Source organism: Leucoraja erinacea, chromosome 16 (genome assembly GCF_028641065.1).
Source record: "Leucoraja erinacea ecotype New England chromosome 16, Leri_hhj_1, whole genome shotgun sequence".
Lineage (NCBI taxonomy): Eukaryota > Metazoa > Chordata > Chondrichthyes > Rajiformes > Rajidae > Leucoraja > Leucoraja erinaceus.
The window spans coordinates 11862145-11878517 of record NC_073392.1 but is presented as its reverse complement, the minus strand read 5'-3'; the positions used below and the strand labels follow the sequence as shown (position 1 = coordinate 11878517).

The 16373-nt window shown below is 41.9% G+C and overlaps 2 protein-coding genes across 3 annotated transcripts in view; one reads left to right on the top strand and one right to left on the bottom strand.

Annotated features, from left to right (window-relative positions):
• shq1 (SHQ1, H/ACA ribonucleoprotein assembly factor) overlaps positions 1-16373 on the top strand; it is a 354350-nt gene that overhangs the window by 233976 nt on the left and 104001 nt on the right. The gene's annotated exons all lie outside the window — the stretch shown is intronic.
• ppp4r2a (protein phosphatase 4, regulatory subunit 2a) overlaps positions 1-16373 on the bottom strand; it is a 44666-nt gene that overhangs the window by 27565 nt on the left and 728 nt on the right. The gene's annotated exons all lie outside the window — the stretch shown is intronic.

Here is a 16373-nt window from a genome sequence, read left to right as displayed (position 1 = left end):
TGTTTTGCATTTCTGAATTGGTGTAAAAATTTGCTCGAGCAACAGATAACAATTGTTAAAGATCAGTGTCTGTAACATTTTGTTCCAGTGAGATAAAAATAAAATTGACAATTGTTGATGACCAATGGTGTTAAAAAATATCTAGAAGTTCAAGTCACATTACAGTCTACTCAATTAGATCAGATTAATACCTGCACTATTGGGGTAGAAGTATGCAGATGCTGCACTTCTGAAATAAAAGTAGAAAAGCTGGGTAGATGCAGCAGTTCCATCTGAAAATTGGTTAGTGGAGCCTAATCAGAGAGTAAGAAAGACTATGATTTCCTCTTTGTTCATGGTGTGGTTAACCCTAAGAGAAATGTTTGCATGGCTTCTTGGATCAGGTGCAACTGGAGGCCTCACAGGGGTCATATGAGCATGCAATTCGGACGTGGTGCGCAGCAGCAGAGCAGTTTTGTAGGACACTGACAGCGTTGCATGGCCAGTCCGACCCCATCAACTCTGACATAATGCCGCCACCAGGACTTTAAGGCCAAGTTAAGACTCTACATTTGCAAGAATTTTGAAACTTGAAAGATACAAGTGGCACCCGAAGATATAGTCTCGTATACTGCCCCAGTGTACTATTCCTCCATCTTTCACTTGGGTATGATTGTGCTTATCTATAGCAAGATTGTATGCAAAAAGAGAATTTTATTTTACCTAGGTACATGACAATAAAGCACCATTGAACTCTACATGAGCAGTTTCACATTCTACTCGGATGACTACATTTTGTGCTGATCTGTTACTTCTCGACAGAAAAGGAAAGTTCAAAACAGTCAACCATTGTTTATTTTGCATTGTCATGAGCTTATTGTGTACACTACTCCAGGAATAACTCTGCTGGAGGAAAATAAGTAAAAACGAAGGTTTCTTCAACAAAGCTGGTAATAAACAACTTTAGATGTGGATGTTGAGAAAAAAAATTGACCTAGTGCAAAAGTCAGACATTCAGAACTTTTCCAATGAGCTTATAAATTAATTCTTGGGTCCTAGATTCAGTCCAGTCTGCATTCAGACTGGAATTAAAAACTGGTTATGAGAATTGGTCAATGCACCATTGGACCACCAAAAATCTGATTAGCCATGATTCCCACCTCACATTATCAATGGAAAAACTTCCAGACATTGGATTGATCATCATCATATTTCAGTCCACTAACCAGTCCTTGCTAGACTCTTGCAAAGAATAGCACGTTGATTACATCCTTGAGAGAATCTTGTTCCGACAGAACAGTATTCTAACGAGTCAACTCATTCAAATTATTTTCATGGTTTTACTGCCTGATCAGAGCGATTTCTTAAGCTTTCCCAATGAAAAGGGCGAGCTATTTTATGATGCATTCATTATGACAGAAAATAGTGCTTGGGGTGTCCTACAATGTGAAGCAACATGGGAATTGCAGCTATCATCCAAAAATCAGCCTTCAAGATGTTAAAAATAATGGAATTCTTAGGAAAGTACTAATTAACAAGAGACAATACACAACATTGCTGTAAGTTTGTGCAAGAAGGAACTGCAGATGCTGGTTTAAACCGAAGATAGACACAAAAAGCTGGAGTAACTCAGCAGGACAGGCAGCATCTCTGGAGAAAAGGAAAGGGTGACGTTTTGGGTCAAGACCCTTCTTCAGACTGGTGTTGGTTTGCTATTGTCACATGTACAAAGATACTGAGAAAAACGTTAGTTTTGAAACGCAATCCAGTCAGTCACACCATGTCCATGTTCAAGCAAACCATACCCATGTTCAAAGAGGAAATTAACTAGAATGCAGATTATAGTACTACATCAATAGAGCAACAAAGAAAGTGCAGATTAACACAATCATGTGCAAGGGCTGCAATGAGATAGGTTATCTCTCAGGTTATTTCCCCATATCCCTTGATATGGGGAAAAAGCAGGAACTGATTTTAGATGATCAGCCATGATCATATTGAACGGCGCTGGCTCGAAAGGGCCGAATGGTCTACTCCTGCACCTATTTTTTCTATGTTTCTTAGGCTGGCAAATCATACTGCACCCTCCCTATGAAAGGCCTATTCAGTCATCTGAAATGGTGGGGAAGAAGTGCAGTGGTCGATGGAAAGGGGTGGGGAGAGGGGGTAGGCTCATTTATCTGATGGTCTGGGCTTTGCAGCTTCTTGTAGTGTTGGCTAGAGCATTTGCCAAACCAAGTTGTGAGGCAGTCCAATAAGATGCTTGCTACAGTGCATCTATATAAATTTGTAAGAATCGTTGGGAGACATGCCAAATTTCCTTAGTGTTCGGAGGAAGTAGAGCTATTAATGTGCTTTCTTGGCTCTAGCATCAATGTGATTGGACCAGAACAACTTATTGGTGATATTTATACATATAAACGTGAACCTTTGGTCAATTTCCACTTTAGCAACGTTGATGCTGATTGGGCCATGCATTACATCCCATTTCCTGTAGTCATTAACTATCTCCTTCCACTTGTTGACAATGAGGGAGAGGTTGTTGTCTTGACACCATTTCACTCAACTCTATATCCTTTCTGTACTCTGTCACATCAATGTTCTAAATCATTAGTTAATGATTTATGTTGAATAACAATTGCTAAAGAGACAGCATTTCCTTAGTGTTAAAGCCTTATCGGTATCTATTGTTTATGGGCTAACTCTTCTGAATCAAAGCAGTTATAAAATTTAAACCCATACTTCAATATTCAATACATTTTGCCCCTAAACACCCATTGGCATAAAACTGGATTCTCATGTGTTTTTGTACCTTGATGCTGTCTCTTATCACATGCTAAATAAGGTAATCGCTCTTTTCAGGAACAAGAGTTTTATTTTAAACGCACCAAATTGTTTGTTGACTTTTCTATCGATTTACTCATTAATAATAGATTTAGGCTGGAGACAACGTGATGTACATGATATATGTTGCTATGATGTGCGTGCAATGGAAAGTGCAGCCAAATTTTACTAGATTGGTTCAACCGAAGGCAGATTTTCCAAATTAGAGATCAATTAGACTAGGGTCTGTATTTGCTAGAGTTTAGACGAATGAGAGCAGATGTCATTGCAAATCATAAAATTCTTACAGGCTGCATGCAGAAAGGATTGTTTACCTGGCCGAGTTAAACAAATTGCTTATCTCAGCACAAGAACAGCCAGTTTATGATTGAGATTAGAAATTGTGTCAACAATAGTCTGTAATTTGGAAGCAGTCAATGAGCTCATTCAAAACAGATCAGTAGTTTTCCAGACTTCAAGAGATCCAAGGAAAAGGGAGGTAGTTCATAAAAAATGGCAGCAAAATAGGATAAGTGCCATGATGTCAATGAATGGCAGCGCAGGCTCAAAGAGCTGGATTACCAACTCCTACTCCACATTATATGAAGGGACAGCTACAAGAAAAAGTAAAAGGTATGTTAATGGAATTTAGCTTCATGCACAAACTAATAATGGAGAAGATTTTATTTTATTTACCCAGTTTCTAAAGGGCTGCATTTCAAACTGACATGGGATGAATTGTTCACAACATTGGCTGTGGTGCAATACCATCGGGAAGTCACTTAACATGATCCCGAATAATCTGTTGCAGGAGCTCAGCGAGTCATGTTGGGAGAAAGGAATTGTTTACATTAGGGCTCAAAATCATGCATCAGGACTAAACGTGGAGAGAAGATCGTCAGTGTAAAGAGTGGAGGGAGTGTGAAAACACAGGGCAGTGGATGAATGGATGACTGCGGATGGGTGAAAAATGATGACCTCATCTGAGCCTCCACTGCTAGAGCTGGGCCCACATCAAAGAACAATATCTAACTCCACATGGGTAGTCTGCAACCCATGGTATGAATATTATATTTTCCAATTTCTGGTACCCATGGCCTCCCCCATATTTTCCACCACCCTCTTTCCCATGTTCTTACAGTCTCCCCATTTTTGTCCCCTTTCCCACACTCCCACTCCTTACCCTTAATTATACTTTTCAATCCATCCTCCTCCCGATTCGATCCACCCATTTGTTTCACCCACCTTCCCTACCAGGTTCTGGTTGTGCCGGCCCTTCACCCCTCCCCAACCGTTTCCCATTATCTCCTTCATTACTTGTATTCCTGCTCTGGTGATCTTTGTGTTCCTGCTCATCACACTCTAGCAGCTATCACCACCTTTCACCCTCTCCCCTCACCTGGCCTTTACCTCCACGTATCTTCCACTTCATCTGTCTCCCAACTTCATCCTCTACCTAGCTCGATCAGCCTGCAATTCTTCTCCCTCAGTCCACTATCCACTAGCCCCAGCCTCAATACTCCCCATCTTTATACTGCCTATCTTCTCTGTCCAGTCTCAGAAACATAGAAAAATAGGTGCAGGAGTAGGCCATTCGAGCCATTCAATATGATCATAGCTGATCATCTAAAATCAGTACCCCGTTCCTGCTTTTCCCCCCATATCCCTCGATTCCTTTAGCCCCAAGAGCAAAATATAACTCTTGAAAACATCTAGTGAATTCGCCTCCACTGTCTTCTGTGGCAGAGAATTCCACAGGTTCACAATTCTCTGGATGAAATTTTTTTTCATCTCAGCCCTAAATGGCCTCTCCTTATTCTTAAACTGTGACCCCTGGTTCTGGACTCCCCCAACATAGGGAACATTTTTCCTGCATCTAGCCTGTCCAATCCCGTAAGAATGTTATATGTATTCGTCCTGGGGCAGGGTTTTGATTCAAAGTTGACTATTCTGTGCCCCCCATAGTTGCAACTCCAACTGTTCAGTTTCTCCAGTAGATTGTTTGTTACTCCAGATTTTAACATCTTCTGTCGATTATATCAACACAACACCCAATGAAGCTTGTGAAAAATTAATGAACTCAGTAATGTGACAATTCTTTTTGAGAAAGCAGGCCAGGCCCATAGATGCAATAAGTGTGATTAATGTTGGAGCATCATAGTCACCCAGCATATAATACGTATTTTGGTTACACAGTGGCACAGCAGTGGAGCTGCTGCCTTACAGCGCTAGGGACCCGGATTCAATCCTGACTATGGGTGCTGCTGTACGGAGTTGGTACATTCTCCCTTTGACCATATGGGTTTTCTCCGGCTGCTCTGGTTTCCTCACACACTCCAAAGATGTACAGGTTTGGGGGTTAATTGGCTTCAGTAAAAATATAAATCGTCCCTTCTGTGTAGGATAGTGCTAGTGATCGCAGACTCAGTGGGCTGAAGGGTTTGTTTCCACGCAGTATCTCTAAAGTAAAGTAACAGGTCCTTAAGCTCATCACATTCATACTGACCATCTAGCAATCTACCACCTACCATCAGTAATCCTAGATTTCCACTTCCACCACTAACTATTTCCCTCCCATTCCCCTGCCCACCACCAACACCAGAGACAGTTTACAGTGGATAATTGAGCTACCAATCAGCACATATTCGATGAGCGTGAAGAAATTAGATCACCCGAGGAAATCCATTTGGTTACAGGGAGAATGTGACAGCTGCTCACACACAGCACCCAAGGTCAAAATCAAACCTCAGAGCTGCGTACCAGCAGTGTTAACTATTGTGCCGCTTAACAAATTTAACAAATGCCTTTTGGAAATAAATCAGTTATGGCTATTATCAAACAAAGGATTACAGGTTAGTTATTACACTAGTTATTCTTAGAAATAATAAAATTTGAAAGCTATAATTAACACTAGTGGATATGAATGAGGCTAATTAAAGGTCTAACTCAGCAGGAGACCCAATACATGACTACTCTAATTATTTGCCAATCAGAAAAGATCATTAGTAAATTTCAATTTAACTGTCCTTTCTGCCACATCGAAAGCCCAGTTATCATAGACATTGATTATTCTGAACCTAACTGGTACTCTCACTATTACAGAGTTCAAAGAATTAACTTAATTTTTCCCACATTAACACGCTAAAAAAAAAACATATTTGGTTTTTAAAAAAAGCAATATTTACGAGACATCAGAGCTGACTGAAAACACAGGATAACTATCAACATGGGGGCGCTTTTAAGCACAATGATTTAAAAAGCATTAGCCTTGGAAATAAGGGAAGCAACATTAATATTAACATCATACATGCAATTCCCAATAACATTTTGTTGTTATTTAAGCAAGAAGCCAACACTAACTCATGGCCATCTGACAAATACACTGCATTTCAGCAATTAACAGCAATCTAGGTTACAAGCAGTTAATATGCATGTCGTTTGAAACTGATGCAAATGAAATCCTGAGACATATTTTATCCCAGGATTGCAGTGGCTGATATGGAAAATATTGTTAATCTTATTGATAATGACAACAATCACCATATATTGTATTCATAAAGTGAATCAGTCAACGAGCCCATGCAAACTAATTTACCAAGAAATTGACCCATTCACATTGTTTTTCTAACCAAGTGAATGTCTTTTTGCTCGGCGTTAAATCCCCATTACAAGATGATAACAATCTAAAGGGATAAATCGGGTAGATGCACAGAATCTCTTACCCAGTGTGGGGGAAATCGAGGACCAGAGGACATTGGCTCAAGGTGAAGGGGAAAAGATTTAATAGGAATGTGAGGGGTCGCTTTTTTACACAAAGGGTGGTGGGTGTCTAGAACAAGCAGCCAGAGGATGTAGTTGAGGCTGGAACTATCCCAACATTTAGACAGTTACATGGATAGGACATGTTTGGAGGGATTTTTACCAAACGCAGGTAGGTGGGACTAGTGTAGCTGGGACATGTTGGCCAGTGTTGGCGAGTTGGTCCAAAGGACCTGTTTCCACACTGCATCACACTATGACTCGAGGAACGATTCTGGAAAGAACAGTGGGGAGAAAAATAAAATAAAGATGTCAGGGGGTGCACAAGTGCTGGCCAGTGAGAAGTGAATCCAGGTGAGGGGGGGGGGCCTTTTGTAGATGAGGTCAGTTGGGGGATAGCAGAGGATGGGGCTCGACTGGTGGAGATAATCAGGGACTGAGGATTATGGAATCTGATGAAAAGGAAATTGGAGCAAGGAACCAAATAAGGGAGGGCTTAAGGAAACGGGGCTGGGAGGGGGAAAACGGGATGGAAGAGGCAGCAGAAGCCCAGTGAGGGAAATGGGAAAGAAAGAGAAGAGATCAGTTAACCTGAACTTTGAAAATTCAACATTCACACTGTTGGGTTGTTGACTACAGAGGCGGAATATCATCTGGATCTGCCAACTATGTGCCAGATCGTGTCCCCATCCTGTTCACACTCTTTTCTCCTCTCTACTCTTAGCCCGGAGGAATGACCTCATCTGGAAACACGGAGTGCCCATTTCCTTCCACTTTCCACCTGACCTCTAGCAGATTGTTTGAACGCTCAAGATTACAACCCTATTATCATACAATAATTATCAGATGCTTATCACAAATGCCAATTGAATATTGCCATATGCTGAAAATAAAATAATTCAACATGACTGACAAAACAATGAGTTGCAAAGCGAAAATTGGATTTAGATACACGGAGAGCAAAGTAGAAAACCTAACTTGACACAAAAGATAGACTGAAGAGTCTTTTTTTGCACCAATGTAATTTTGGCGGGAGCCAGTGTCAAATGCTTGCAGAATACAACAGGAGTTATTTTCCCAGCAGATACAAAACTTATATTGCTTAGTGTAAAAATGCTGTCACCTTAAGCAGCTATTGTACATTTAGTGTTACGGCGCTGCCACTTTTATTTGCAATAATCAACAATTGAGAAATGAAATGGCATTACTGCAATGACAATATTTGCTATATTGACACAGAATAAAGATTAAAAAACAGATCTAAAAAGTTAGCATTACTCAAATAGATGCTACTCAGTCCAGACAGGATCCTGGGTCAGCAAGAGGAAAATTAAATTCAGTGTCTCTGGTCACAATTTCCCATTTCTTCTTAGATATGATGATTATTGCAGAGGATTACATTACTGTTCAATTAGATGGTTAGGTGTTTTTATTTTTTAAGTACAGTGAAAACCTAGCAACTATCTACTAATAGCATTATGGCAGCATGAGGAATTATAACAAGGCACAATTTGCAGGAACAAAGAAATTTAAATAAATTAGGTTATAAATTAATGTCAACTTGAATATATTACAGGGAAACATCCCCTGAGTAACTTGATTGTTCATTATTGAGGGGTGACAGAGTAGCGCAGTTGTTTAAGAGAATTTTACAAAGTGAAATGTTAGAGAAAAATCAGTCTCCAAAGAACTAAAAGGGGCATGAATAGCATGAATATTCATTGGCACCAGCCAAAAAAGCACACTCATACCACTTTTTCCTCTCAACACTAAATGCACAACCACCAGATTCGGGAACACCTTCTTCTCCACCATTATCAGACTCTTGAATGGGCCTCTCACAACGTAACAAAAGTAGTCTCAATCTCCCATTCTACCTTATTGCTATGTTTGATTTTTTTAATTTGCACATTGCAGCTGTAACATATTTTGTACTCTGTATCCATTCCCTGTTGTATGTGTGTCTGTTATACTTGTGTTGCCAGGAAAGCATGCAAAGGTTTTTCCAATGTATTTCAGTACACATGGCAATAATAAAGCAATACAGATAGGCTAAGAAATAACGATCTCTAAAATATTAACACCAGGAACTGGCTGCAGGAACACAAACATTTTTTTTAAAAACCATATTAATGGCTTGGATGAATATTCCCAAAATAACTTCAAAGTCTGCGGTGATGCAATATTCAGAAGTGTGGGTGGATAAGAATGGCAGCAAACATCAAAAGGACCTCAGTTGATAAAAGAGACATGCACATTGGAGATGAAACTTAACAGAAAAGTGTGGTGATGATTTGTCAAGGTAATTTAATTTAACTAAATTTAGCTAAATTTAATTTAACTAATTTGTAATTATTTAATTGAGTTTATTTGAAGTTCTTTCTTCCCAATTTCTATATTACTTTTGTCATATTTTAGTCTTCTCCAACTCACTCCAAAGATTTAAACCAATCTGGATTTGAGAGTGTTCGCTATAAGGAGTCGTTAGACACCTTTCGACTGTTTTCTCTGGAGCATCAGGAGCTGAGGTAAATGTAAGTATGAGGCAGAGATAAGGAGAGAGATTTTTTTATTGGTGTAAAATTGTCAAATACCAGAGGGCATACATTTAAGATAAGGGGGCAGGGAGGAGGAGGCAATTGAGAAATGCAATAATTTAAAAAAAGGCAGAAAACGGGTATTTTGAACTGAAGAGTATAGCACAAAAACAGCCCCCCTTTACCCAGATTGTCTGTGCCAACCCCGAAGAGACAGGAGACTGTAGATGCTGGAATCAAACTGTTGGGAGGAACTCAGCAGGTCAGGCAGCATCCATGGAGGAAATGTGATCTGTCCACTCCCTCCACAGGTGCTGCCCAACCTGTTAATTTCCTCCAGCAGTTTGAATTTACTCCCCCTGACTGCACATGGTCGCTATCCCTTCAGCCCCTCCCTGGTCATGTGCCTGTCTAAAAGCCTTAAATGTCGCTATCCAGCACCTACCCTGGCAATGTATTCCAGGCACTTAACACTTAAAAAAAACTTGCAAATCTTTAAACTTCCCCCCTAACATCTTAAATATATCCTCTTAAGTATTTGATCTTTCCGCTCTGGGAAAAAGACCATCTACCCTTCAAATGCCTTTCATAATTTTATATCTATGTATCAAGCCACCCCTCAGCCCCAAACATTCACAAGAACACAATTCAAGAGTTCCTTGAAAGTGGCATCACAGGTAGATAGGGTGGTCAAATGCCTTTTGGCACATTGGCCTTCATTAGTCAGAGTATTGCATATAGAAGTTGGGAGGTCACGTTGCAGTTATACAAGACATTGGTGAGGCCACAATTAGAGTATTGTGTTCAGTTTTAGTCACCTTGTTTATATGAAAGATGTTGTCAAGCTGGAATGGGTGCAAAGGCTTACGGGGATGTTGCCAGGACAGGTTGGTCTGAACGAAAGGGAGGTTGAACAGGGTAGGACATTATTCCTTGAAATGTAGGAGGATGAGGGGTGATCTTACAAAGGTGTACATGACCAAAAGAGGAATAGATTGGGTAAATGCAATATTTTGGCAAGAGTAGGGGGAAAATCTGAACCAGAGCAACATTATGAAGATCATAAATCAATCAAGTGGAGAAATTGTTTGACAAATTTGCTATTGTTCCCAGAGGATATAACAAAGAGGGTGGACAATAGAGAACCGTTAAATGCATTTTTGATTTGCTGAAGACATTTGATATAGCGCCCCAGAAAAGGTTACGCCATATGGAGGTTGCTAGAATATATTGACATGGATAGAGCAGGATCAACTAACAGAAAATTGAGATTTAAAAAATTGGTGTTTTTTGGATTAGCAAAGGGGATCAATGCTGGGGTCTCATCTATTTGTAATCTTTATTAATGTAGTTGAAGGGACAGTATACTATGGCCAAATGTGCTTCTGATAGAGGCTGGAGGGTCAGTAATTTGAAAGGATATGGAGAGTCTGCAAAAAGATGAGAATAAGTTGAGCTGGCAGGTGGAGTGCAACGTGGTAAAATATGCGGTTATCTACTTCACCAGGAAGAAGGAAAAAACAAATTAGCATTTAAATGTTGCAGTGCAAAGAGATCTGGGTGTCCCATTACATGAAACAAAATTTAAACATTAAGGTACCGCAAATAATCAAGGTTAATGGAGTATTTGAAAAAAAATTAAATACACTCTGAAAAGCTGAAAGATGGAAAATTGTGGAAATACTCAACAAGCAGCATTTGTAAAAAAAAAAAGTCACATTTCACATCTGAGACACTCCATCACAACTGGAAGCGAGAGAAAACAAGTAGTTTTCTGTAACACTGGGGGATGGGAAGGTAAATGGCTGATCAAGCGAAACCAAGTAGTCAGATGTGGCAGTTATCTTTGGTTAGAAGCACTGTGCTTGTTCATTTGTGTCATGTGTCACTAATAGCAGGGCTGTGGGACACGCCCAGTAGGCCGGTTCTCTTTATGAAGGCAGGGTAAAGGCCTTTATTCATTAGGAATGGAATATGAAAATAGGAACGTTTTGATGTTTTAAAGGCACAGGTGTAATTATATCTGAAAAATCCCCCCCCACCGAATTTTAAAGAAGGAACCACTGGAGGCAGCGCAAAGGTGGTTCATTGGTTTGATTACTGAGATGAAGTTTACCAAGAAACAAGTAGGTTTGGGCAACACTCGGAGTATCAAAGAAACAGGGATAATTATATGCAAGATTCTGAAGGAGATTGACGGGGTGGATGCGAAAGGATTCCCCCCAACGAAGACATCTCCAACCAGGGCATAGCTTTAAGACAGGAAGAATTTTTTTTTTCTCTCAAAGGAACGTACTTCTTTAACATGCTGCTGCAGAAAGCTAGACAGAATTATTGATTATATTCAAGACAGGAATTTAAATTGCAAGAGAATAAAAGGGAATGAGAAGAAAGCAGCAAGTGTTGCAGAAACTACAAATGGGACACAAATTTTTTCAGAAAGTCACTTGGCCTACTATTTCTTACATTTTTCTGTAAAGAACACAAATAGAAGCGTAGGCTTTATTATTGAAGGAAATACAAAATTATTAAACCTTTATCACCTGGTGTGTAGGTCTCAGTCAGAGTATTCTGAGCACCAAGAGTGACACTGTGGATGGGGTATATGAGAAAAAGGGTCAATAGATTCAATGATGTGGGAAGACAGGGAAGGTCAGTGTTGGAAGAAAAGCACAAGACATTTGATGGGTATTCAAAATCATTAACTGTTTTGATACTAGGCAAAATTATTTCCGGTACAACAAATTTCAATAATTAAATGATGCAGAAATAAGATAACTGGCCATAGAACCAATGGGGGTGACCCGAGGATTTAAAAAAATAGAGCAAGTTATGATCTGGAGTTACTGCCTGAAAGGAGGGTGGAAGTGTATTCAACAACATTCAAGAGAATCGTATATACAGATTAATTGTATAGCAGCACCAAAGGGAGATATTGGCAAACTAAGATAATGCTCCTACACTTCCACAAGACCAATTAAGGATGGACACAAATGCAAGCCTTTATGAGTGGCATCCCTTCCTAATTACGATTTTTAAATACAACTCAAGACAGGTATGATGGTCCAAATAGCCCCAATGTTGCAATAGTCTAAATACAACCAATAGTTTTGGAACAAAATAGCTCAGGTGCAAAGCTGAAACTCTCCCGAGGCAGTGTAAACCAGTTGGGAATATTTGAATATTGGTGTTTATTATTTTCAAAACATTTAACTGCTTTATAATTCACATAATACTTCAATTCCAACAATTAAACAACTATTAATCATCATGTCTCCTTAATTATTGGGCATAAGCAAATCTACTCCTATCTTTATCCAAAACACACTTTGCTGCACTTACCAGGAGATTGGCTCCATGCGTTTTACCTCACTCCAATACAACCAATGTCCAAGGCCAACTGTTCTCAAATGTTAGTAAAGACTATGCATCCAGGGCGCATTGCTCTTTAAGGTATTTGATTTTTAATGTACACTAAATTAACTATTTTAATGCCCACTTAAAGTGCCCTGTCCAAGGTATTACATGCTACAGTGAAGTTGGGCTGGGTTTTACAAACATGCGATTTGAACATAATCCAAGACTAAAATGATACCCATTTGCATGTCCAACTGCCTCCAAAACTCTGAACAGCTGAAAACACCACTGTCATGGTTAGAGTCATCAAACAATATAGAATTCCGACCACAAACTGAGATTGCAAACTTAAATATAACCTCAACTCCTTTGCATCCAGCCCCCAAAGTGATACACTTCCTACTTACACTGAAATTGCAAAAAAAAAATGAAAATCCTCTATTTTGTGTACCCTCACAAAAGTCCAGCTGGGGCACAAATCCAGCGTTTTACCAAAATCCATTGTAATTAGTGAGTAGTTAATGCCAACATTGAAAGATTTTAGAACACTAAGAACTCAATGCATATTGTGATCAGGGAGAAAGGCAAATGTAATAGATCGTTAATTATGATCTTTTCAGTCTGAGCAGGCCCAAACTGCAGATTCTGGAAACTGAAATAAAAGCAGAAGATGCAGGAAACTCTCTCCATTTATGTCCTCTTACATAAAAGATTTCTACTATTTTACGAGATTCTGCAGCAATACCAGTGTCATAACAACTGGATATATATTACAGCAATTTAGTAGAAAGATTTCAACAAGTTCATATTGCCCTGATCACACAAGTAGTTGTTTGAATGCTATTTTATCACCTCCCTGGTTCATTTGTAAGAGACATCTAACACGGTTCGAGTTATTGGAAGAAAATGTTAACATGAACTTAAAAAATGAAATGCTTGTAGATATATTCTGCCTTTTCTGAAAAGTTTAAATGAATGTTTTCGTCATTAATATGCAAACTGAAGATAAAATACCCGTATACTCGAGGGATCAAAGGCTAGGAAAATAAAATCGGCATCACATATTTGAGGCGACTCAGAGAAGAAGCTTTGCCACAGCGCACAGTGAGTGGGAGAGATATCAGGGAGGTGAAGAGTGCTAGTAAACCAAAACCACAGCCAGATCTCGACCAGCCGAAAGCAGTTTTGGCGGGCCTGGCATCCCAGGGTTTGCGCAATGCGGTTCGGGTTCAGCAGACAAGGACACCGACTTAGTCCGGGGACCAGACAGGGGGCAGCAAGGTGGGACAGTCGGTGCTCTAGGCCGGCGGCCCGGCCTGTTAGTTCACCCAGTCCCGGACCTCGAGTTAAAACTGGAGCACAGGTCGTGGTGCAGGCCGGCTGCGTTCAAATCACCCTCCCCTGTCTGCGGCCTTCAAGGAGAAGCTTGCGGCCGTCCGCGCTCTCTGGGTGAACACGAGCCCTCGTACTACCGGCTCCAGGTCCGCTGAAGCCGGAAGGTGGGGTTGGGAGGCGATCACAGAGAGCTGCAATCCACCTACTCGGCTGCGGGGACTATATCCCCACCGAAACAAGGGCGATTCAATCCACAGCATGATCAAATCTGATCACACGGTCCCCTCCAAAACATAAATATTTCAAATAGTGAGCAGGCAGAGTCAGAATTAAAGCGGGAAGGCATCTCATTGACCCCTACTTCCTCCAAGATTTACAACTAAACAGAAACCATCAAATGCTAGTTTACCAAAAACACTCATGGAATATCTCGCATACCTTGGCAATCACAATTTAACCCTGCTAATATTATGGAAATCAACTTTTATTTTCTCCACCTGCCAACAATGCAAACCCTTTCTGACAAAAAAAGAAATAAAGCAACTGGTTCAGTTCACTCTGCACAAACCAAAACTGTTTGTTAATTGTTCAAGAAGGAACTGCAGATGCTGGAAGATCTGTAAGGTACACAAAAATGCTGGAGCGAAGGAAATAGGCGACGTTTCGGGCCGAAACCCTTCTTCAGACTGATGTGATCAACTGAGTGAGGTTGCCCGACCATTGGCCACTTAAAAACATCCCTGGATTGGTGGATGATTATTATTCCCACGCTTCAAAAGCCAGAAGTGTCCCAAATCTGACCAGACAAAAGCAGAAACTGGGGGCAGGTTGTAACAATCCGTTCCTATGCCCATCTGCCCAGGATACTTTGTAAAGATCACCACTACTTCAATTCACAACTCTTGTGAATTGCCACCCTCATAACCATGACCCCCCCCCCCCCCCCCTCTCATAAAGAGACAACCTCTTTATGTCCATAAATTCTAAATATCATGATGTATGGATCTCCCACCTAATCACAATATCCACCACCAAACACGCCACCACTCACAAAGAAACTACCTGTCCTACTTGCTTCTCCCAGAAACATCACCACCCCATCAACTCTCTTGCCTCCACTGCACACCCAGAAGGCTCCATTTCCTGCCAATTCTCTCCCAGTGACTCGCCCCACAAGTAGACCATCTCCGCCACTCTGGCTTTGCCCCATCCATGCTCTTCCCCCACCCCCCAAGCTCACAAAGTGCTTAACATCCCACAAATAGACTGCATCTTCCAGCCCAATTATGCAACTCCCCACACATTAAAGGACCACCACTTTTCACAAATCCTGATCAGAGAGAAACCAGTGACTTCTGCACTCACCATCCATGAACAAACCCACCACCCCTTTCCTCCTCCAGTGCCCAGCTGTGGAAGCAGCCAACCACAACCGTTGACCACCCCACACCAGCAGGAAGGTCACTACCACCTGCAAATTTCCATCCACCACCCACCTACCCAATTGCATGGAAACCACTTCCTCCTCGACCTACCCACTGCCCTGGAGCAAGACAACCACCTCCCTGCTCTGCCCATTTTCCTGCCACTACCACAGCAAGACCACTTCCCCATGCAACCCAGTCACATCACGAGGACAGCATCTTGCCATCTCGTCCAGATCCCCACCCTCACAGGGAGACCACCTCCTTGCCCTGCCTGTACCAAATTCTGAAATAGACCCCCTTCATCTACCTATCCTCAAGTAGATATCTCTTTTACAACCAATATGAACCCTTCTTTCCCATACACCTCACTGAGCAGACCCCACCCATCTCTGCCTCCCTCTGTAGAACCATACTTCTCTCCCACCCTGCCAAATAAACTCCTTCCCATTCCTCCATACCCTAGAACAGACCTCTCGCTACACACCACCCCCATGGATCTTTTCCACTCTTTCACCCTACCCAGAGTGGACCCCTTAATCTCCCAACCCCTCCCCCATGAGCAGGCCTCATTTTCCTCCACCCACTTCCCCCCCCCAAGTAGGTGTCCACTTCCCTCTAAGCAGATCTCATAAAAACTCTGCCCACCAATCCCACCTCCACTCTCTTCCTGCTCCCCCCACACTTTCTCTCCCTCCCCCCAACTCAGGCCCAGCACCTCAATATATCTTGCACAACATTGTGTAGTTGGGAAAGTGTAATTGGTCCCCATGACACTACAAAACCGAGCTCCGTCCTCTCCCTTTGCCCCCCCCCCCTTCTCTCTGCCCCCCCCCTTTCTCTCTCTCTCCTTGCCCCCCCCCTCTCTCCTCCCCCCCACTCTCCCCCCCCCCCCCTCCTTGCCTCCCCCCTCTCTCTCCTCTCTCTCTTCCCTCTCTCTTCTTCTCTCCTCCTCTCCCCCCTCTGCCACTCTGCCCACCATCCCCCTCACGCCCTCTCACCTCCCCCCCCCCCCTCACTCTCCCCTCCCCCACCCCCCCCCCCCCCCCCCCCCCCCCTCTCTCCCCCCCTCACTCTCCCCCCCCCTCTCCCCCCCCTCTCACTCTGTCCCCCCCCCCCCCACTCTCTCCTTGCCCCCCCCCCCCACTCTCTCCTTGCC